Raw genomic sequence first — 24318 nt, forward strand, 5'->3', positions numbered from 1 at the left:
CTTCGGTCGAGAGTCCTCCTTCTTCCTTAGAGCTTAAGGATTTACCTTCCCACCTTGAGTATGCATTTTTAGATGAAGAGAGGAAGCTTCCGGTTATCATTGCATCTGCTTTGACCGAGGTCGCGAAGAAGAACTTGTTGAGGGTGCTACGAAAGCACAGGAGGCTATTGCAAGGAAGATTATCGACATCAAGGGTATCAACCCTTCGTTTTGCACTCATAAAATCCTCATGGAGGAAAATTTCAAAACTGTTGTCCAGCCGCCATTAATCCGAAAATGCAAGAGGTCGTAAAGAATGAGATCATAAAACTCCTTGATGCGGGGATCATTTTCCCCATTTCTGATAGTGCTTGGGTGAGTCCAGTCCATGTGGTTCCTACAAAGGGTGGCATGACTGTCGTCACCAACGAGAGGAACGAGCTTATTCCCACGAGGACTGTGACCGGATGGTGAGTCTGCATCGACTATCGCCGACTGAATGATGCCACCAGGAAAGACCACTTTCCTCTCCCATTCATTGGTCAGATGTTAGAGCGTTTAGCAGGTCAGCAGTACTACTGCTTCCTGGATGGTTTCTCCGGGTACTTCCAGGTTCCGATAGCTCCCGACGACCAGGAGAAAACCACTTTCACTTGTCCTTACGGAACGTTTTCTTACAAACGTATGCCGTTCGGACTTTGTAACACTCCGGCCACATTCCAGAGGTGTATGGTGGCCATTTTCCATGATATGATCGAGGACTCCATGGAGGTGTTCATGGACGATTTTTTCGTATTTGGGAGTTCCTTCGATCATTGTTTATCAAATCTCGAGAGGATGATGTCCCGCTGCGTTGACACCAACCTAGTCCTTAACTGGGAGAAGTGTCATTTCATGGTTCGCGAGGGCATTGTTCTAGGTCATCGGATCTCAAGTGCGGGGATAGAGGTTGACCGGGCAAAGGTCGAGACCATTTCTAATCTTCCCCCGCCTACTTCTGTGAGATCAATTCGTAGCTTTCTAGGTCATGCCGGGTTCTACCGCCGGTTCATCAAAGATTTTTCTAAAATCGTGAGACCCATGACCAAACTTTTGGAGAAGGATGCTCCAATTGTTTTTTCTGAGCAGTGTATCGAGGCGTTCGATCTTCTAAAAGACAAACTCGTTAACGCCCCGATCATGTTTGCTCCCGAAAGGTCCTTACCATTCGAATTGATGTGTGACGCGAGCGACTTCGCAGTCGGAGCAGTTCTTGGACAACGAAAGGATAAACACTTCCATCCGATCTACTACGCGAGCCGTACCTTAAATGGCGCACAGGAAAGCTATACCACCACCGAAAAAGAGCTTTTAGCTGTGGTGTTCGCTTTCGACAAATTTAGGTCCTATCTAGTTTTGTCCAAAACGATTGTTTATACGGATCATGCCGCTATTAGATATCTTTTCAGCAAGCAGGATGCTAAGCCTCGTCTAATCCGATGGATCCTGTTGCTTCAAGAGTTCGATATAGAGATCCGTGATAAAAAGTGGGCCGGGAATGTGGCGGCTGATCATCTTTCATGTCTAGAGGGAGTTGACTTAGGAGATTCGGGAGTTAGGATCGATGATCGTTTTCCGACAGAGAGTCTGATGTTTGTTACTGCACAAGAGGAAGGTTTTCCATGGTTTGCTGATTTCGCGAACTATCTCGCTGACGGATACCAACCAAAGATGCCTTACCAGCAAAAGAAGAAATTCTTTGCTGACATCAAATTTTACCTTTGTGATGATCCATATCTTTTCCGCATTGGTGCTGATCAGCTTATTAGAAGGTGTGTAGATGTCAAGGAAGGATATCAAATTTTGAGCCATTGTCATGTGGGACCGACTGGAGGTCACCATGGTGTGAGTTCTACGGCAAAGAAATTCTTTGATTCTGGTTTTTACTGGCCGTCTATCTTTCAGGATGCTCATCTGTTCGTTAAGAGTTGTGATCGTTGCCAGCGTGTCGGCAACACATCTTCGCGAAACGAAATGCCCCAGAATGCCATTCAAGTTTGTGAGGTTTTTGATATTTGGGGTATTGACTCATGGGACCGTTTCCATCTTCGCGTGGAAACAAATACATACTCGTGGCCGTCGATTACGTGTCTAAGTGGGTTGAGGCCAAAGCTCTACCCACCAACGATGCCCGAGCGGTAGTCCGTTTTCTAAAAAGTCTATTTGCTCGTTTTGGAGTCCCGAATGCCTTGATCAGTGATCGAGGTACTCACTTTTGCAACCCGCAGATGGATAAGGTATTGAAGCGTTATGGGGTCACCCATTGGCTTGCGACCGCCTACCACCCACAGATTAGTGGGCAGGTAGAAGTATGTAATCGAGGAATCAAACGTATTCTCGAGAAAACGGCTGGTTCAAATCGTCGGGATTGGTCCGACAAATTAGATGACGCTCTGTGGGCCTTCCGTACAGCATACAAGACTCTGACTGGTTCCACACCATTTCGGATGATTTATGGGAAGGCCTGTCATCTTCCTGTTGAATTGGAACACCGCACTTCATGGGCCCTTCAAAGGGTTAATCTTGATTTACCCGCCGCAGAGGGTATTCGTTTCCATCAATTACACGAATCAGAGGAGCTCCGGGATCACGCATATGTACAATCATTTTGGTATAAGGAGCATACGAAGGAAATGCATGACAGGAAATTGAAGGGTAATAAGCAGTTCAAGTGTGGGGATAAGGTTTTACTGTATAACTCACGGTTGAGGTTATTCCCGGGAAAGTTGAAATCCCGATGGTCGGGACCGTTCACGGTCACTGAGGTTTTCCCGTACGGTACGAGTGAGATACAAGATCGAAGCGGGAAGTTTAAGGTGAACGGCCATAGATTGAACCACTACATAGTAGTGCCGATAACTGATCAGACAGTCGAGGTGTTCTACCTTGACTCGTTCACGGTCACTGATGGATGCATCACTCGGGAGACAGCCCGAGTTGTAGAGTTTGTATTATGATTCTCTTTATTATCTGATTTTATTTGTTTTATTTTTATTTATATTTATAAAAACATAAAAATAAAAAAAAATAAAAAAAAAATCAAAAACACAAAAATATGTTTATTTTTTATGTTTTTGTTTTCTTTTTTTGTACGCCGCTACATGCGAGCGAGTTTGAATTTTTACAGGTATTATTATGCGCATGGTAGCTCTGATGGCGTTTTGGAACTGGTTCACCCGAGGTTGCGGCCGCGAATGAAATGCTATACGGTCGTTCGTTCGAGTCATACACAGCTATTGAAGAATCTGCATCTAAACCAGGGGAGTAACCCGTTCTCTATTTTAATTTCTGCTCTTTCAAGTTTTAATTTTATGCTTTACGTTTTATTTTTATTTTATTTCTTTTCCTTGTTCTCATCGAGGACGATTTCGTTCTAAGTGTGGGGATGGGAATTTATTTTACTTATTTGTAGAAAAAAAAAATTAAAAAATAAAAAATTTTCACTTGTTTTTCGTTTTCGTACGTTGTTTAAAAAAAATGTCCCTTGTTTTTAGTTTCTTTTGCATTAAAGTGGGAGATGATGATATTTATTGGAAATCGGTTTTTCAAACTACTAATAATATGAGATAAATAAAAGAAAACGCACTTAACTTGGGATGTGTCGGTAGGCTCAGCCTTAAAAATGAAAGGGAAAATTTGATAAAACGGTTAAACGAAAATCTTTTGTGGGTAAAGCGTTTTGTCCGTGGAAAATAAGCAATGAAAGGTCGGGGCATACTCAAGCCTCAATTTTTGGTATGAAAAAAGTGGAAGTATCATGAGTTTTAAAAATTTGAATACGTTATCATATGATGCTTGGGTAGGTTTAACGTTAGAGTATGCCGTGTAGCCTGTGATATAAATCTTAAACTGCTAGTTTAGTGTTTTACACCTCATTGGCGTATGGTTTTATAACCTTAAATCCTGTATTGATGGGATGCTTCGGGTCCGGAGACCATGGGTCTGTATGCAATCTATTTATCTGGGTATTCACAATTCCTAAGTGGGGTTGTGGATATTTAAAATAAAGCCAAAGAGCAAACCCTTATAAGTCGATAAACATGATCACAAAAGTACAAAAGTACAAATACACTACAGACTTGATCATCCACGCTGTTAGCCATGTGGGGTCCCCTTGCTCGCGTCTCATTACCATTAAGAAACGGACCACAAGGGACACGCTACATGTAAGCCCTACAGATGAAATTTTGCATACTCACCAATGGTGATGGATTTGGGGTATTTCTTGATAACGGGGTATGTCATGTTGTGGGGAACACTAGCTATAAATTAATTGAACCTTAATCGTATCTAATGGCTGCTTGGTAGACTTTGATGCTTAAGCTTAGGTGGATAAACAATACCCTTGGTCGTCTTAACTATTCATAAATATTGAGCAACAAAGTTTTAATTATGCTAATTTTGAGGTTTAAGTCAAGTTGGGGTGGTCTGGTTCGGTAAAAGCTGAAAATAAGCGGGTCTTAAATGTGTAAACCACTGAGTAATATTATTGTCGGATCTTATTTGTCCCGATAAAGATTAAGGCATGGGTTTAAGTGGACAACAATATCGATGATCGCGGTTTTTGCGTTTTTCTGAGTTTTAAAATCTAACCTATATGTTTGATTTGAGTATGATTTTCCGATTCTGATCCAACTGCAGTCAAATCTTTTTCAGGGACGAAAAAGTCTTAAGTGTGGGGATGTTTGATGTGTTGTAAAATATACTTACTTTCCTTATGATTTTATCATGGTTTTTATGCTTAATTGTTTATTTTATGAAAGTATTGGGGGTTAAGTGCAATAATTTACAAAGTTTAAATGTTAATTGTAGGTTTATGAAAGATGGTGAAAAAAGAGTTAAGTTGGAAGACTCTAGGGGCCTTTTTGGTCAAGTTTTAAAACTACAACTAAAGGCCCGACCCAAGCCCACAAGTTAGAAGCCTTACATGATATTATATTAAGTTAATTAACTTAATTTTCTGCGAAAAATACCAGCCATAAATCCCGAAATTCAGCAGCCCCAATTCTGCCCACAACTTGCGATCGGCAGCAGCAAAGGGAGAAAGAAAAAGAGTTTGGTGGCTAGGGTTTGGTGGTTGTGACGGCTGGAGAGGAAGAAGAACACCAAGGAGAGTCTTGTGCAGCTTCTAGGCATCATCTAAACTCATAATCTCAGCCATAAATCATAAGTATTCATTCATAAACTTTATCTCTTGTTCAAGAACCCTAACTAGTTGAACTTGATCTTTTTGTTGGATTGTTTTGCAAGTAACTTAGAGATTGACTTGTTTTTGATTGTTCTTGATCATTGAATGAGTTTTTTTTATGTTTATGATGAGTTATATGATGTTTAATTCGAATGTATGCTGCTGTCCAAAATCAATGAGTAGCTAATCTTGTTTGTTCTACCTTGGTTTGATGAATATTGTTAGGTTTTGACTAGTGATATGGATTGTTAATGATCATGGCTTAAATTGTTAATGTAAAGTTTGATTTAACAGTAAATTAGATTGTGTTTAGTGGCTGTGTTTTGTTTGATTATACCTAATAACCTCGTGCTTTAATTAATTGAATCGGTTTTGATTAGTTGTTGCATGTTTAAGGCTCTTTACTTTGTGTTTAGGGTTTATTTGCGGGAAGTACAACCGTAGGGATAAGTGGGTAAATTAATTAGATAAAATCAGTTGTGAAACACCTTCTTAGAGACCGAGAGGTGATAAGAAGTAAACTCGTCTCATTACTTTAACTTGTTAGAATTAAGATCGCGCGAGAGCGGGTTTTGTTCTTGTCGGGTTTAGATGTTTGAGCGATTAGTTGGTCTAGTTTAAGTTAAGTTGAATTCTTCCTCTATCCTTGGTTGCGTAGTATTCGTTTCCATTAGGCTAGTGTGTCGGTGAGACCGAGAGGTGAGTCGGCGTTAGAACATGTTAATAATTTGTTTTCCCGGTTTGTTCTTAAAATCAACTAAGATAAGTTAGAGTTTGTTAGTGAGACCGAGAGGTGATCTGACCTTCTTGAGCGAACCTTAGTTGTGTCATCCTTTAGAACCGGTTTCGTGAGAGTTTTCAATCCATTGTCTTGTCATCTACTTCAATATGATTTTTACCTATGTAGACGTCTTTATCACTGCAGTCAAAGTTTCCGAAGTTTTGTCAAAAGTTTTCACTTAGTTAAGTTAAGTAGTTAAATCAAATAAAAAAAATCAATTAAATATTTTGGTGAGTCTTGGTTAGAGTTTAGTGATTATAAATGTTTTCACGTGTCTTCGAGTTCGATATCCGGACTTTCCTCATCTGTGCTATACGTGACCGGTACACTTGCCATTTGTGTGAACTAGGATAGATTGTTTGGTTTTTAAAGCTTAGTTGCGACTTGTGTTTTATTTATATATATATTTATATATATTTTCGCACATCAGTGCCCAGGCATAAGTTCAGCTGGAACCGAAATCAAGTTTACATCATCGAGGTGGGAGATGATGATGATGACGTGGAAGCGGAAGAGGCAGAAACTGAGGATGAAGTGAAGGAGCATCATATTTCCATTCACGCGTTGACGGGTCTCCCCTCTTATTCGACCATGCGTGTTCAAGGGTCGATGGGTAACTGTCAGCTTCATATACTTATTAATGTAAGTTTATATACTCCTATTAATGTAAGTGTGGCTAATGGGAAGAAATTGAGTTGTACCCAAAGGTACCCTGACTTCCAATGGTCCATGCAAGGCAACTAGTTTACAACATAAGTTCTCTTATTAACACTGGAAAGTTATGATATGATATTGAGGGTACAATGCCTTCTTACTCTAAATGACATCCTTTGGAATTTCCAAAAGATGATGATGCGATTTGAAGTCAACGAAAAACAATATGTACTAAAAGGGTTATAAAATAACAAGGTGGAGGTTTGTTCGATAGAAAAAATGGGTGAATTATTGCATAAACATTCAAAAGGGGGAACCATGCAGTTGTTTAGTTTACAAATGGCGAGCGGGAATGGCGATAAGGCTTACCAGTCAAAGGTTCTTTGTAGTCCAAACCAACCGCATGAAGTCTTCCCTTGGAAGACATTGACCCGGGAATTTCCAGAGGTGTTCCAAGTGCCCAGCGGGCTGCTCCATACACGACCGTTTGACCATCTAATCATCCTAAAAGAAGGTACGGGACCAATTAGTCAGCGCCTTTACCGTTACCCGACTTTTTAAAAAGATGTGATAGAGAAGACTACGCGAGAACTATTGGAATCAGGGGTTATCCGGAATAGTCAGAGCTCGTTTGCAGCCCCGGTAGTGCTGTTAAGAAAAAAGATGGGCAATAGCGAATGTGCATGGATTATCGCCGACTCAATGATGACACCATCAAGGACAAATTCCCTATCCCGTTAATTGAAAAATTGTTAGACGAGTTGGGAGGATCCTCTTTTTTCTCCAAATTGGACTTACGTTCCGGTTATCATCAGGTTCATATGGCACCTGAGGATGTCCATAAAACGTCGTTCCAGACTCATAAGGGTCACTACGAATTCCTCGTCATGCCATTCAGCCTTACCAACGCACCCTCCACGTTTCAGGCCCTCATGAACCACGTGTTTCAGGATCTTTTACGGAAAGGGGTGTTAGTGTTTTTTGATGACATACTTGTTTACAGTCGAAGTGAGGAGGGTCATATCCAACACCTAAAACATGTTCTGTCAATTATGAAAGAAAACAAGTTATTTGCCAAAGAATCTAAATGTGTGTTCGGGGGTCGAGCGGTGGAGTATTTAGGCCATATTATATTGAAGGAAGGAATGAAGACGAACCCGGCAAAGATTGAAGCGGTGCAAGAATGGCCGGTTCCGAAAACCATCAAACAGCTTCACGAAATCTTGGGGTTAGCCGGGTACTATCGACGGTTCATCCGATCCTTCGGAATGATTGGTAAGCCTCTCACATATTTGTTGAAAAAAGACGGCTTCCATTGGGGGAGGAGGCCCAAGAAGCGTTTAACCGGTTCAAGTGGGCACTCTCATTGGCTCCGGTTTTGGCCTTGCCGGACCCGACTAAACAGTTCATCATCGAAACAAATGCATCAGTGGGTGGGTTAGGTGCTGTGTTGAGGTAAGAGCGCCACCCAGTCTCGTTCCTAAGTCAGGCTTTATCAGAAAGGCAAAACGCGTTGTTGGTATACGAGAAGGAGTTTCTTGCAATTATGATGGCGGTGAAACAGTGGCATTATTATCTTATTACAGGTCCGTTTGTTATACGCACCGATCAATGAAGCCTCAAACACCTTTTGACTCAAAAGGTAACGACCCTGTTGCAACATAAATGGCTCTCAAAGTTGTTGGGTTATGATTACGTGATCGAGTATAAAAAAGTTCGAGAGAATGTGGTCGCCGACGCCTTATCACGAGTTCAGGGGACAAGCTTATTCACCACAACCGTGTCTTAAATCGAACCCCTAGTCTTGGATAGGGTTTTGGAAAGCCAAAATAAAGATCTGGAGGTGCAAAATGTGATACATAAGCTTCAAAATGGAGAAAAGTTGCCAAGATTTACGTGGAATGGAAGGTGGCTAGCTAAGGTAAATCGTATGGTGGTTGGGGACGATGTCGATTTACGCGTTGAGATTGTCAAGCTATGCCATGAATCGGCCATGAGGGACCACTCGGGGGTAAACGCCACCGTCCAACGGGTTAAGGGTTTGTTCTTCTGGAAGGGAATTTCAAAGGTGGTGCGTCGAGTAGTGTGTGATTGTGACGTGTGAATGCGGGCTAAACATGAGAACGTGGCCTCACCGGGGTTATTACAACCATTTCCGATACCGGATTCAATCTTTACCAACATTTCTATGGATTTCATTAGGGGTTTACCGAAGGTTAAAGGGAAGGATACAATTTTCATGGTGGTCGACCGTCTCACGAAATATGGGCATTTTATAATTTTAGGTCACCCGTTCTCAGCCAAGGATGTAGCCCAAGTATTCCTTGACAACGTCTACAAGCTCCATGGGTGCCTTAATTCCATTATTTTTGATCGAGACCCGATATTCTTGAGTTCATTTTGGTCGGAGTTTATAAAGCTTCAAGGGGTGTCGGCTAATCTGTCCATCGCCTACCATCCACAGACAGATGGACAGAGAGAGGTGGTTAACAGGTGCTTGGAAGGTTATTTGAGATGTATGGTTATGGAGAGACCCCATATGTGGGTCAAGTGGGTGTCGTTGGCGGAATGGTGGTATAACACCACGTTTCATTCATCATTGGGAAAGAATCCCTTTGAGGCTTTATATGGGTACCGTCCCCCATTACACATTCCCTATATTCCTAGGGACGTGACAGATCAGGATGTTGATGAGATGATGCTGGATAGGGAGGTAGCTCTGAAGGTAATGAGACAGTCATTGATTAAAGCTCATAACCGTATGAAGCAACATGCTGATAAACACCGCACTGAATGATTTTTTGAACCCGGCTCGTGGGTATACCTCAAGCTTCAACCGTACATGCAGAATTTGTTACGAGTCCACAAACACTCGAAGCTCACTCCTAAATACTTCGGACCGTTTTTTATTGTGGAGAGAGCGGGGAACGTCGCTTACAAGTTGGACTTGACGGATGAGGCTCAGATTCACCCTGTCTTCCATGTGTCTCTGTTAAAGGAAGCGGGAGGGCCGCTAGACAAGATCATACCGATTTCGGTTCTCTCTACAGCCTCGGATGGTCCTGGATAAGAAGTTGGTTAAGCGGGGCAGCCGGGTAGCCATGAAGGTGTTGGTGCAATGTAGGGATGGGAAAATTCGGGACTGGTACCGGTTGGTACCGGTACCGAAATCGGTACCGATTTGGTATCGCTGGTACCGAATCGGTACCAACGTTTTGAGTTTCGGGACCGGTACCGGTACGGTACGGGACCGGTATTTCCCGATATTTCCCGAAATTTTACCTTAAATACCGGTACCGTCCCGTTCGGTTCGGTACCGGTACCGGTACCAAGAATCCGCGATTTTCGGGACCGGGACCGGTCGGTACCGGTACGTTCCCGATCTCATCCCTAGTGCAATGGGAGGGGCAGACAGCTCAAGACGCTACATGGGAGTTTCTGGACGAGCTAAGGCTGCGTAATTTATATGATTTATTGTGTCATTTATATAATTTTGGATAATTTGAGTAATTTATATAATTTTATGTAATAAGTGTAGTTGTGTTTGTGTACTTTATGTACCTTTTTCTATATGTAATTAGTAATTTGTGTAATTAATGTAATCTGGATTATTTAAGTAATTGGTGTATATGTAACTTGGGTAATTTGTGTAATTAGTGTTAGTTTGTGTAATTTGAGTAATTTATGTAATTGGTGTTAGTTTGTGTAATTTATGTTATTTGTATAGTGTGTAATAATTTGAGTAATTTGGGTAATTTATGTACTTCGTGTAATTTGAGTAACATATGTAATTGATGTTACTTTGTGTAATTTATGTCATTTGTATAGTGTGTAATAATTTGAGTAATTTGGGTAATTTATGTACTTTGTGTAATTTATGTCATTTGTATATTGTGTAGTAATTTGGATAACTTGAGTAATTTATGTACTTTGTATAATTTATGAAATTTTTGTAATTTGTGTTGTAAGACTAAGTATATATTTTATGAATAAACTACATAAATGTATATGCGTAACAATACGAACACGTTTATATTTATATAATATATCTGATAACAAAATATCTATACTATATATAAAGCATGAGTGAAGGACCTCTTAAATTTTAAGAGATACCAAACTTGTTGCTTAATGTATAAACCATAATGCATATAATTAAGACGTTTTAGGGGCAATTTTGTCTTTTGACAAATTTGAGCACTTAAAGACTTTTATTTACCTTATTTTGCTCACACACCATATAGTACTATTATTATTATTATTTTATTATTATTATTATTATTATTATTATTATTATTATTACTATTTCATTTACTATATTTTGCCTCATACTTATGTATTACGGAGCTGAGGGTCTCTTCTGAAAGCCACCTCTCTATCCCGTTGGATAGAGGTACGGTGTGTCTACATCCCACCCTCCCCAGACCCTACTTATAGCTTTGCTGTTGGTGGGACTTAACTGGGTATGATTGATTGATTGATTGATTGAAGTTATACAATTTCCAACACAACTCAGAAAATGTCTCTTTCAATCAGGATTGCAACCCGATATTTTAAATTAATAAAAACTAGTCAAACAAAGTCCAAAAATTATGATTCTTGACTTTTTGAAAGCTAGATTCAAAGTACTTAATCATAGTATCACAAATCAATCAGAAACAACAATGTATCATCAAGTTATATAATCTACAATCTAAAACACAGAATCTGTCAACAAGAAGATTCAAACCAAAAGTCACAAAAATCATGATTCTTATATCCTTATGATCTTTACTCATCAAGGAACCATTTTCTATAACCAAATCTCATGTATTTCATTATTTTACTGATTTATAAAATAATATTTATGTACAAAAGGTTTCCATATTTTCTTTTATGACAAGACACACAATTTCTTTTAAAACCATCAACTTGATCATCTCTTTATTTCTTATGATTACATGTGTTTGGATACTCAATACCACAACCCCAAATCAAAGAAGCATAAACAAAATATATATTAACCATTTTTACTTACTTACTTACTTACTTGATCAATGTTATATCACTATTTGTTCCAAGAATCACCCAACTTGATTGTGATATTTTGAGAGTGTTTTAGAAAACTAAAATGTATGTGTGTGTGATGTGATATGGACGGCCAAAAGGAAAAAAAAAGAAAAGTTATAACCTTAATTGTTATTTACTCATCATTAACACAATCATTAAGACATAATTAATTTTATTAAACTTTAGTTTTTATTACATGTGACATGTTACATTCTATTATAAACATTTTCTAGTAACCATATGTTGTGTACTACTCTTTTTGTTACTTGTCATGTAACATATCACAGGTAATGTTATTTTAATTATTCACTTCTCCTACAACATATAAGTATACAACAACTAATCATGTAGCATGTAACACAATTTCCCCCACCACATATAATACATGTAACATATCATGTGTGACAAATTTATTATAACATATCATATATAATAACATGTGTGACAAGTTTATTATTCTAGTTATCAACAACTAGTTACTCTCACTTAGGTCACCAACAACACCACTGACTCAATGTATGCATACATGACACTATATGCATGGGAGTTCATTAACTTAGTTAACAGAACTAACTGGGTTTACTGACACAGTCAATAGGATTTAACTGAAAATGCCGGGTATCACATCGGGGAATAGAAATGTTGAATGTATATTTTATTTTGGAGTTGGATATTATAATATGTTATATACATATATTTATAAATAAAAACCAATAATTTAAAACAGGTCGGACTTTCGGGTTTGAAAAGTAACAAATGTTACAGGACTTACAACTTTTGGAAATTTCATCCTGAAATTAAAATAAAAAATAAAATTTTAAAAGAGAACAACTAATATACGAAGTTGTTAGAAGTTTAAACAATTTTATACATACATAATAAAAAAAATAGAATAACGCCGATCTTTTAATGACCCAAGAGAACGCCAAAAATAGAAAATATGACAATGACACTTATATATAGGATGTACCAGCGGCGTATCCCCAAAATCATTTCAAGTTCCGAGTTATTTCACACAACTAGACTTATATATTTTCCATGCGAGGACTTTGATAATTACGTGTCTACCCATAATTACCTCTATCGTCGGATGATCCATATAATGTGCCCATACTGTGTGGTTTTAAGACATATACCTTAGATATATAAATAAAATTCTCATATATAACGTTAAAAATAAAAAAAAATGAATTAAAAGGGTAAAACATTACAAAACACATTGTTATACCATTCAGGCCAAGGATAACGCAAAAACACTAAGTCAAATAAATGAAATCATCGTAGTTTGAACCAAGTAAACGATGTTGAAAACAAAATAAAAGAGGTAATGAAATTATAGAATGAAAAGATTTGAATTATGAACATCGTAACCTGTAATTGAAATAACGGGGTTGAGAATAATGTGGTAAGTAAACGTAGCATTTAACCAATTAAATATGAACATGTAATTTGTTAACGCATTGGGTTCGAGAATAGTTTAAATGAATGAAACTTTTAAGTACAAAATATCATGATGTTTAAAAAAAATGAAAATCTCCAATGGAACATTGACATGACCAATGGCAGCGTTGAGATGAATAAACAATTATATCTTACAAACATGTAAATTGATAATAACTTGAAATGAAATGGATAAACGAAAATTTTAATATTAACATATTGAAATCGATTAAGTTTGTGAAAAGAAAAATTTTCAATAGTAGCTTTGTGCTTATCAAGTATATAATTAGAACTTCGAAATTAAAATAAAGTAATTGTCTTAAATTGATAAAATCAAGAACAATAAAATTGTTCAAATAAAACATTGAGTGGAAGAGAAGTACATGAATAAACAAAACAATTTGTGTAAAAATATAACATCAGATAAACTCGGCATGTTCATGAGACACGGTCCCCGTTCTAAGTAAATGAATTAGTTTGGAGAGAACCGGTCACCAATAGTAAAATGTAGAAATAAAATGAAAATACGGTTTCTATTAGTTAACTATGTAAACATACATGTTCATAGTCCCAATTTCCACTTAACGGTTACGTTGATGGGAAATTGGTCATAGATCACAGAATTCGAAATAAAAAACGTCAACCGATTTAATAAAGTGAATAAGAATAATGTACGAATTTACATTTCGTAAAATACAAACGAATATGGATCAAAGATCAATGAACAATCAAAATAAACTTCATAAACAATATTCTAAATACGTGGAAGTAAAATCACTTTGGGTATGTCCGAGAAAAAAATATGTGAAGGAGAAGTTAAAGAAACGAAAATGTTGCTTGTGACGCTTGTCTTTTCGAATGTCGGTTTATTTGGGGTAGGAGAGGTTGATGTGGGAGGTGGTGCCATAATTTATTAGCTGAAACTCATTGGCGTTAATGAAGGGGAATGAAAACAGAACTTTAATTATACGAAAAAGGTTTTAGCTATCGCAAAGACTTGCAAATTTTATGAAATTTTCACATAAAAACAAATATTTTCTTTTGGCCAGCGGCCTAGGAAAAAGATTGTCAGATAACCTGTCTTGTTGAATGAAATATAGCCTCAAAAGGGCTCAAAACTTGTTTAAAGCAAATATTTTACTTTAACTATTATTATTAATAGTAGTGACGATGATACTAGTAATAATAATATTAATTATATTAATATTAATAAAAATACTGGCAATAATAATAATATATTTTTTAATAATAATATTATTGAAAATTACCGTAATAATAATAATAATAATGATGACGGTGATGGTACTAATAAAAACTGTAATAGAAATATTAATAACAATGGTAATATTAATAACTTTAATCATAATAATATTAATAACAATAATAATAATAATAACAACAACAATAGAGATAATAAATTCTTTTTAAAGAAAATAAATTTGACTGAAAGTTAAAATAACCGAGGATTTGGGATTAGGCGCGAGGTGTTAGTAAAAGAAATAAATTTTAGGAAAGTATGTTAAAGAAAACATAGACGAGTTTGATGAGTTTTGTAAAGATCTAAGTATTGAAACCGAAAACCGTATAAGGCCGAAAAAGGATGCGGGGTTAGGATATTGCATGGCGGGAAAAAGTTTGATCTTCCAAAATATGGCGGGTATGCTCGGGTCACCCTATTGATGGCAGACTTGAAGCAGGTGGTCAAGCATATAATCAGGACAAATAGTTAAGTACAGGTCTTGCAGATGGGTGAGTGGCGTTGAGGTTGGGTAGGCTTTAGCAATAAGCGGTAATTGAATCTATCACAAATTGAAGTATATCAATGTTTCAGGGAAGGAAAGTGGTGGTATTTACACATACTGTACAAAGGGTGTGTTTCAGCGAGAGGCTTTTCGGTTGGGTTTAATTTACGTTTCCAAGAATGGTGTTGGGTTTAAATTTGAATTTACTATAGCAATGAAGGTGGTGTGGTTAAACGTGGGGTGATTGGGATCGCGGAGGTCATTTGCTTGATAACTTGGATTGTCATTTTGCGGGTTGAGTGCGACAACTAGGCAAACGAGAAGGCGTGATACGAAACGTGAAGAATTTGTGTGACTTGGTACGTAAGTATGAAAATGACTAATAGATACATCAATGAAAACAAGTAAAGAAATCGTATGAAACAAAATTGGAATTCCCATGAGACGTCATGAGTTTTCACATTTCAATAAATGAAAATCTCAAAAATTATTGAATAATTATATGAAAAAAGTATTAAACTTAACAATAAATAGTGAAATCGAATTGAAAATCGAGTGTTCATGAACCACCATGACTTTTAAATTTCAATTCTAAAATATAAGAGTAAATGAATATGAAAATAAGGTAATCGAATTGAAATTCGACCATTCATGTATCACCATGACCTTTCGAATTTTCAATTCTAGAACGTAGTAGTAAATGAATATAATAATATAGTAATCAAATCGAAATTCAACCATTTATGTATCACCATAACTTTTTGAATTTTCAATTCTAAAATGTAGTAGTAAATGAATAAAATAATGTACTAATCAAATCGAAATTTAACCATTTTTGTGTCACCATAACTTTTTGAATTTTTCGATTCTAAAACATAATAGTAAAATAATAGGGTAATCGTTTGAAATTTGGTTATTACTTTGCAAACTTTTAAAAGTTTAAACCGTAAATGAACGTATAAATAAAGAAAAAGTGTCACAAAATATTTTAAACTTAACTATACTCGTATAAAAATGCGTAATAAAATCAAACCGAAAGCTGAGTATTCGTGTATCACCACGACTTGACAGATTTTCAGTTAAAACACATAGTAAAACATAGGGAGTCGGACGTCCAACGTCGCATAAACCATCGAAAACTGAAAATCAAAAATCTGATTATTGAAAATCCTCAAGAATCTTTACGTTAGGCATAAGCCTTGGACTTGTGTGTGCTTGTGTAATTGAAGTTATTGAATCATCAGTATAATAGTATTTGTGTACATGAGGCATAAACAAATCAATAATAACCAAATAATGTGCATTGAACAATCAAATTAGGCTCACATAATTTCTAATCATGCAACCTAAACAATTAAGCAAATAAACTATAACCAATTAGAACACTACGTCTAATGTCCTATCTTATAGTCACGACTCTGATACCAATCTGTAACTCCCCGGCTAAAGCGGAATACACCCGATTGTGACTTACAAGTGGTATCAGAGACTATTGACCTATTATAGGCTCGGTTGTGATATCAACGATTCAAGATTTCTGGGGTTTTTTTTTGGTGAATTGTTCTTCGTGTTCATCGGAAGATTCAAGATTTTTGGGGTCTTGATTTGATTATTGGAGGAAAGAGTTTAATTTTGGTGTTTTAGGGAGAGAATTATTTTGGGAAGATAACTGATTTGATTTTTGAAATTAATTCAAATCCCTGAATTTCGGGATTTGATTCTTAATATATCAAGTCAACAAAGGTTCTCGGGTGATCTTGTTGAATTTTCGGTCAGAACTAGAGTTCTCGGTCAAATATTCAATCAGGACTTCAAGTTCTCAGTTTAAAAAAAACAATTGTTTTTCGGTTTTGAGATTTCGGCATTGGAGTTTTCGGTTTTAAATTTATATATATATTAAAAATATTTATTTTTACTCAATGGATTCTCCACAAACTTTCTCAATGTTTAGGAGTACTCTTAATCAGTATGCTCCCTCTTCAGTAATATTTCAGAGTATAAAGAGTTCGCCTACAGAGGTAGATTCAAATACATTAGCAAATTCCAATATGGTAAGGGAGATGGAAAGGGTCAAATGTGAAAACTACACTCTTAAGAAAAACGAGAAACTGTATAAAGAAAAGATAGATGCACAACACAAGGACATACGTAAACTTCAAATGGATTTTACTGTGAAATGTTGTCACCACTTAGATGCCAAGAGGCGTATTGCTGAATTAACTGCCAAGTTAGAAACATTCAAGTTGGAGATAGAAAAATTAACAAATAATTTGATAATGCCGAGTTCAACTTCAAGAAGTTTGATTTCAAGTGAGGTGGTTGAGAACATGATTAAGTGTCAACTAAATATAAAACTCAGACCGTTGATGGGTTAGGATATGAAAAGGTGCCTCCTTCTTTTAATCATAATTATACGAGTATACTTGTAACTGAAGAGGAAGAAGCTAGGGAGGAGAACATGAAATATAGTAAACAGGTTCAATTTGAAACTGTTGGATCAGGATCCTTAGAGGAAATCAGGCCTGGTCTTCAATGTGTTAACAATCTTGTTGCCTCTAACTCATGTGCTGAAAAAGTTGACATTGAGAACTTTGATAGCATGAATGACGACCTTGAAGAGGTTCTGTGTGAAAAGCTTTTCAAGGTTAAAGAAGATCGAAAAGGGCTAAGAAACCTAAAAAGGTTGAGAGTTCACCAGGTGATGCTAGTGTTAAAAGGCAAATGTGTTACCATTGTGGCACTCCGGGTCACATAGCCAGAAACTGTGTTCATCGGCTTTACGTACCCTATTATATGAATAATCAAGGGGCTACATTCAAAGAAAAGTCTCGATCTAAGCCAATGAAATGGGTCACACCTAAAACATCCAAGGAAGGGAATCCCAGAGTTAAACCTTCTGATGGTGATTGGAACTGAGCAAAGAAAAATCAGAGAATGAAGGTGTGCTTCGCATGTGGGATGGTAGACATCTTGTGAAAGAGTGTCTATACCGTACAATGAAAACGAAGACTGTTCAAGTGAAGAGCACTCAAGGTTTCAAGGTTAACACGGCAGGTTTACACTCAAATGATTTTAAACATGGTAAAGGGCAATTCAATTTTGCAAAATCAAACAATGCTAAGAGTGTTGAGAGTTCTATTTCAACAAGTTCAACTCCAAAGTCTGTTCTTTTGTGTTTTACTAAACCAAAACAGATTGGAAAGTTAAGACTCAAAAAACCGAACCTGTAAAATCAAATATGTTCTTAGATGATAGTAAAGACATGAGTTGGAAATAGGTCACATGTGTTGATGCTCAAGGGAATCCGAGGACATTCATGACTTGGGTCCGTATGTCCAACTGATCCCTATGTGTGCAAGAACAACCACAAAATCAATGTTTATTAAATGGGTTGTTCCAAACACATGAAATTGTTGATCGTGTCTGAGTAAAGATTCTGAAAGTTTTTGAAAGCACCAGTTTAGGGGGAGATTGTTGGGTCCCCGATTTGGTTAGACTAACTCATATCAAAAGACCATGACATGATCAAGACAAAAGAGAAATAATCTAGAAGATTCGAAGTATTATACAAGATGGAATTTATGGCTTGGAGCATGTAATACCGAAATCCCTATGGATTTCGGTTGGGAGAGCTGGCAATAGAGAAATCATGTTGATTTCTGTTTGGACTTAGTTGGTCTTGGTCATTGGGCCTCTTGTAAATGCTAACTATATAAAGCATGTCTTACTTGATAATTATGTTAGCGGAACTGGAGATCTCTCTTACACTTTCATTGTCACCAACAAGAGAGCAAATACCGATTTGGGTATTCACATGTACGAGACGATTTATTAATATAATCATGTGCATTTGGAGTATTATTGTGTTTCTTATATTTATATTATTTCTCCACATCGTTCTTGAATCATCACGGTATTAGGATTTGTTGGTGCATGATGCCAGTAGTTCAGTATCTCGTGTTTATTTGTGTCTGTAATCGTTTAAATTGTTCTTGTTTGAACTGGTTTTTGTTTTAGTGTTTTGGCGAACTTGTTTGGTGAGAGAAGTTAGGACAACTTCGCCTAGCATGTTAGGCGAAGTCATCGTGCTATTTAAACTCTAACTTCGGCTCATTTACTTAATTTATGGGACGGCTGTTTTGTGACACCTTTGTGTTATGTGTTTGGTTTCTTTAGTACTACCTTTGCAATATAACAAGTATTGTCTTACATACTAGTGTGTTTTGCGTGTGATTTAAGTGTTCATCGTCTTAACACTCGTATCGTATACGTGGGGGATTCCGCACCCTCGTGTTACGAGATACTCCTATGTAGATCCGGCTGGGAACCTACAATTGGTATCAGAGCATTTTGCTCGTGATTGTGTGGTTCAGGAAAATCACACGAGTGTTAAAATTGTTCCGTTAGACCATTCACGGAATTGTTTTACGTTGAAACACCGCTCATTTGTTAGTTTCTCTACAATCCTCCTCAAATCGCACCTCCCTATTACCCCCACATCCTTCAGAATCAAAGAATCAGGTCTGGAAATTATCGCTGATCATCCAGCGAAGTTGCCATCATACGAAACTAGGGTTTCAGCGAAGTTATAAGGTTAGTGAAGTTATAAGGTCAGCGAGGATATAATTCTAAGCCAAGTTAGTCTACAGCGAAGATGTAATACAGAGAAGTTGAGATCAAGCGAAGTTGAGGCCAGTAGCGAAGTTCTGATAAGTTCGCTGAACACTATTCACAGAATCATTTATTTGGTTTCTAGGTCTTGTTTCGTTCAAGTATGACTTCGATAAACATCACTGAACTGGTAAAGATGGAAGTTGAAGCTGGTTCAGCAACTAAAGCTCCAAAATTGCTTAAAGGTACTAATTTCGTGGCATGGAAAGATAGGCTTGAACAGTGTGTGAAATATCAAGATGCAAAAATGTGGGTCTGCATTCAAGATGGGTACATTCCACCAACTACTGAGTTAGAAGGTCGAGATCAGATTAAGAAGTATAGTAAGATGGAGGATGATGAAAAGAAAATGTATGAAGCAAAAAGTAAAGCACATGCAGCCATAACGATGGCACTTCCTCAAGAGATTCTCCATACTTTCAAGAAGTACAAAACTGCTCGAGAATTGTGGGAAGCACTTGAGAATCGCTATGAAAGAAATGTTGGGATTCGTACCTCTAAGACGAAGCTGCTGAAAACTCAATTCTCAGTATTCAAGTATCTGAAAAATGAATCACTTGATGATATCATCACACGATATTGTCACCTGATGACCGAGTTGAATAACTACTCCATTGAATACAAGGAGGAGGAGATAGTGGAAAAGCTTCTTGATGCTCTCCCACCGAAATGGGAGAAGTATACAGTTATGATGAGAGAAGATAAAGATTTTGAGAACTTTGACTTGGAGAATGTAGTTAATAAGTTATGTAATTTTGAACTTAATATGGTTCGAAAGGAGACGCCTACTGATCAGGTTCAGGATCCGGGAATGTATGGTTCTAAAGGCTCTCCAAACTCAAGTTTGAAAACAGAATCGTCTGCCTACTACTCGGGGGGGGGGGGGAGAACCAAACTCCGCTCAAGACGGTCATGTGGTACTCAATATGGATGGTAACGTATGTTTTGTAGCAGGTGGAAGTAGTTCCTCAAAGTCTCAATCCTCTGCTGGTAATTTCTCAGCCAATGCTTCTAGCAAGAATTACTCACAGATGCTTATGAGCGTGAAATCAGCTGAACAACAATTTGCTCTATATGCTTCATTCATTGCCTCTTATAAGAACTACATTAAAGGAAAAATTGTTGACCCTACAATCTTAGATGAGGACTATGATCAAATAGACACTGATAACATGGAAGAAATGGATCTGCAGTGGCAGATGGCAATGATAGTGAGAAGAGTGAAGAGGTTTATGAAGAAAACTAGTAGAAAGTTTGTTGGAGAAAGACCGGGTTTGACAAGTCAAAGGTTCGTTGTTATAACTGTCAATAAAATGGTCACTTTGCTAAATAGTGTACAAATGAGAGAGTTGAACGAAGTCAGAACAGACCTACTCAACAGAATGGAAGCGGAAATGAAGCCAAGGCTATGGTATCTCAGCAGAACGGTGGGTATAACTGGAATATACAAGTTGAGGGGGTGATCGAAAAGGCAAATCTGGTATATATTGAAACTGGAAGATGTGACAAAGAGACGGTGGAGGATCAAGCATACATGGCAGAAGTAAACGATCAGCTCTCAGAGGTATGTTCTGAATCTAATTGTGAACAATATGAAAAACTGTCTGATCAATTGAAAGCATTAACTGATCAGTTTGTTAGTTTGGACATAGAATTAAAAGAATTAAAATAAGAACATCACTATTCTAAAACTAAAGAAAATAGTTACTCGGTAAATATAAGCTAGTGAAAAGGACATCAGAAGTCTTAAAGCTACCCTAGCTGAAATGCTAGTGCACGGTTTCGGTCTCCGTTGCGATCGAATAAGTTATAGGTTGTCTCGTCTTTGTATTTAATCTATATTTATTGTGAATTGGGCTTTGGCCTATAAATATGTATATTATGTCATAATTTAGGTAGAGAACTTGTACATAGATGTAAATTATCATCTCTTTAACTTATTATTCTCTCTAATGTATTCATCCATATTTATCAATAAAGTATATATTTTAAGTATCGATTTCGTGTTTATGCATCGTATTAGCGGCTAGATCTTGGTCTCTATGACGTTCTCTCAACTGGTATCAGAGCAGGAGCTGCTCTCGATGCATCAATAAGGTAAATCTGAGTTTTCGTAGTTTTCGTGTTCTTCGGGTTTTGGTCAGATATGGAGTAAATTAGTGTGTTATTGGTGAGTTTGAGGGTGAATTCGTATTTATTGATGGAAGATGTAACTTCCTGTGTAATTTGGTGTTAAGTTATGGTGTATTGAGTGATTCACCATGGAAGAGTATGTTAAATTTTGATTCGGTTTATGATGATTTAGTGGTTGTTAAGTTAATTGGATGATGGATTTGTGTTTATAATTGAAATCCGCATGTTTCTGTGGATTTTGGTGGTTAATTATGGTGAATTGAAGTTTTCACCATGTAAGAGCATGATATGGGTTAACTTATTTGGTGATGAATAAGTAATTGTTAAGGTAAATTGATGTTGGATTTGGAATCGCGGTGAAATTGTGAGTTTTCGATGTGATTTTCATGGTAATTTATGGTGTTTTGATTATTTCACCATGGATGAAGCTTGAAATTACCAGATTCCGGCCAGATCTGCTTATTTCGGCCACTAACTGAATTTTCCGGCGAAATTCGTTTTTCCGGCGAAGCTGTTCAGATCCAACCACCTGATTCGTTAGTTACTGTAGCTAATTCTGTTGGTACCTGTATGTCAGTAGTTCATAGTCTAGCGTTTGTAATCGAGTCTGTAATGTAATTATGTTTTGTTTATGTTTGTTTTGTAATGCGCGAAGTTGTCAACAAGTTCGCTATGGCGAACTTGTTGAATCAGCGAAGTTATTGACAACTTCGCCTATGGCGAAGTTGTCGTGTATATAAACTGTTTCAGACGAAACAGTTAGTGTTGGTCGTTTTAGGGTTTGTTTCAGTGTGTTTCGTATTGTTACGTGTCATCTTCTGTAATAGTGACCGTGAGTCACGTGTTCGGTTATCAATATAACGTGTTTGATTTATTGCTCGTGTGATTCTATCTCTACACTCGTAACTACCTGCGCAGGGATTCCGCACCTGCGTTGTTAGCGATATCCCGTGTACGATCCGTCCAGGAACCTACAATTGGTATCAGAGCCAATCGGCTCGATTATGAGGTTCGGGATTTCACGCGGGTGTAGAAAACGTCTCGTTTGACCTATTCGCGGGACGTGTTTTTGTTGGGATTGAGTTTTGCTAGTGCTTGACAGTCATTTTCAAGCCTTTGCATTGATCGAAAGCTGCTGGATTGACGAAAACAGATCTGAACAAACTTCCCTGTTCATCGGGCGAAGTTACCGTTCATCGGGCGAAGTTACCATTCTTCAGGCGAAGTTGCCGTCGCTGGAATTAGGGTTTTTGGCGAAGATATAAGGATTAGCGAAGTTAACTACAACTTCGCTCACTTCATAAGTTCGCCTTAGCGAAGTTATCCGCAACTTCGCTTCAAACCCAAGTTCGCTCAACTCATAAGTTCGCCAGAGCTAAGCGAAGTTATTCTTAACTTCGCCCAAATCAAGCGAATTTAAGATCTCAGCGAAGTTCTCTTTCAGCGAAGTTAACCTTCAAGCGAAGTTATTCTTAACTTCGCCAACTGAGCTGTTTTAATATTTTTTTTTTCCAGGTTTTTCAGGTTTTTGCAAGGATGTCGTCGATCAATATCTCCGATTTGGTCAAGATGGAGGTAGAAGCGGGGTCTGCCACTAAGGCCCCGAGGCTTATGAAAGGAACTGACTTCGTGGCATGGAAGGATAGATTCATCCAATACATCAAATACCAGGATGCCAAAATGTGGGTGTGCATCCAGGATGGATATATCCCTCCTACTATGCAATACGAAGGCCGTGACGTAGTTAAGAAGTACAGCAAAATGGAGGACGAAGAAAAGAAAATGTACGAGGCCGAAAGCAAGGCCCATGCTGCGATAACAATGGCACTTCCTCAAGAAGTTCTCCATACGTTCCGAAAGTACACTTCTGCAAGAGAGCTTTGGGATGCTCTTGAAAATAGATTCGAGGGGAATGTGGGTATCCGTGCATCGAAGGTAAAACTTTTGAAGACCCAGTTCTCCGTCTTCAAATTTTTGAAGAACGAATCGCTGGATGATATTATCACCAGATACTATCATCTAATGACAGAGCTTAGCAATTATTCGATTGCTTACCGAGAAGAAGAGATCGTTGAAAAACTTCTTGATGCTCTCCCACCGAAGTGGGAAATGTACACCGTTCTTATGAGGGAAGACAGAGACTTTCCTAATTATGATCTTGAAACGGCAGTGAACAAGCTCAGAACTTATGAGCTTAATATGGTTCGAAAAGAAACACCTACAGATCAGATACAAGACCTTGGTATGTATGGTGCAAAGGTTAACTCAGGCTCAAGTTCAAGGCCTGAATCTGCTGCTTATTACTCTAAAGGGGAGTCAGGCTCTGACTCGTCTCATGAAGGAAACGTTTCTGTAAACACGAATGGTGATGTATGTTTCGTTGCTGGAGGATCTAGTACTTCAAAGCCTCAAGCATCCACAAGTAGTTTTTCTGCAAATGCATCAAGCAATAGTTATTCCAAGATGCCTATGAGTGTAAAATCTGCTGAAGAGCAGTTTGCAGTCTATGCATCATTTATTGCTTCCTATGAAAACTACATCCAGGGGAAGATTGTGGACCCTGCTGTTCTGGATGAGGATTATGACCAGATCGATGCTGATGATCTGGAGGAGATGGATTTGCAATGGCAAATGGCCATGAT

The sequence above is a fragment of the Bidens hawaiensis genome, unplaced genomic scaffold (genome assembly GCF_021521415.1).
Source record: "Bidens hawaiensis isolate Kalapana, Puna unplaced genomic scaffold, B.hawaiensis_p1.1 tig00020020_1, whole genome shotgun sequence".
Taxonomy (NCBI): domain Eukaryota; kingdom Viridiplantae; phylum Streptophyta; class Magnoliopsida; order Asterales; family Asteraceae; genus Bidens; species Bidens hawaiensis.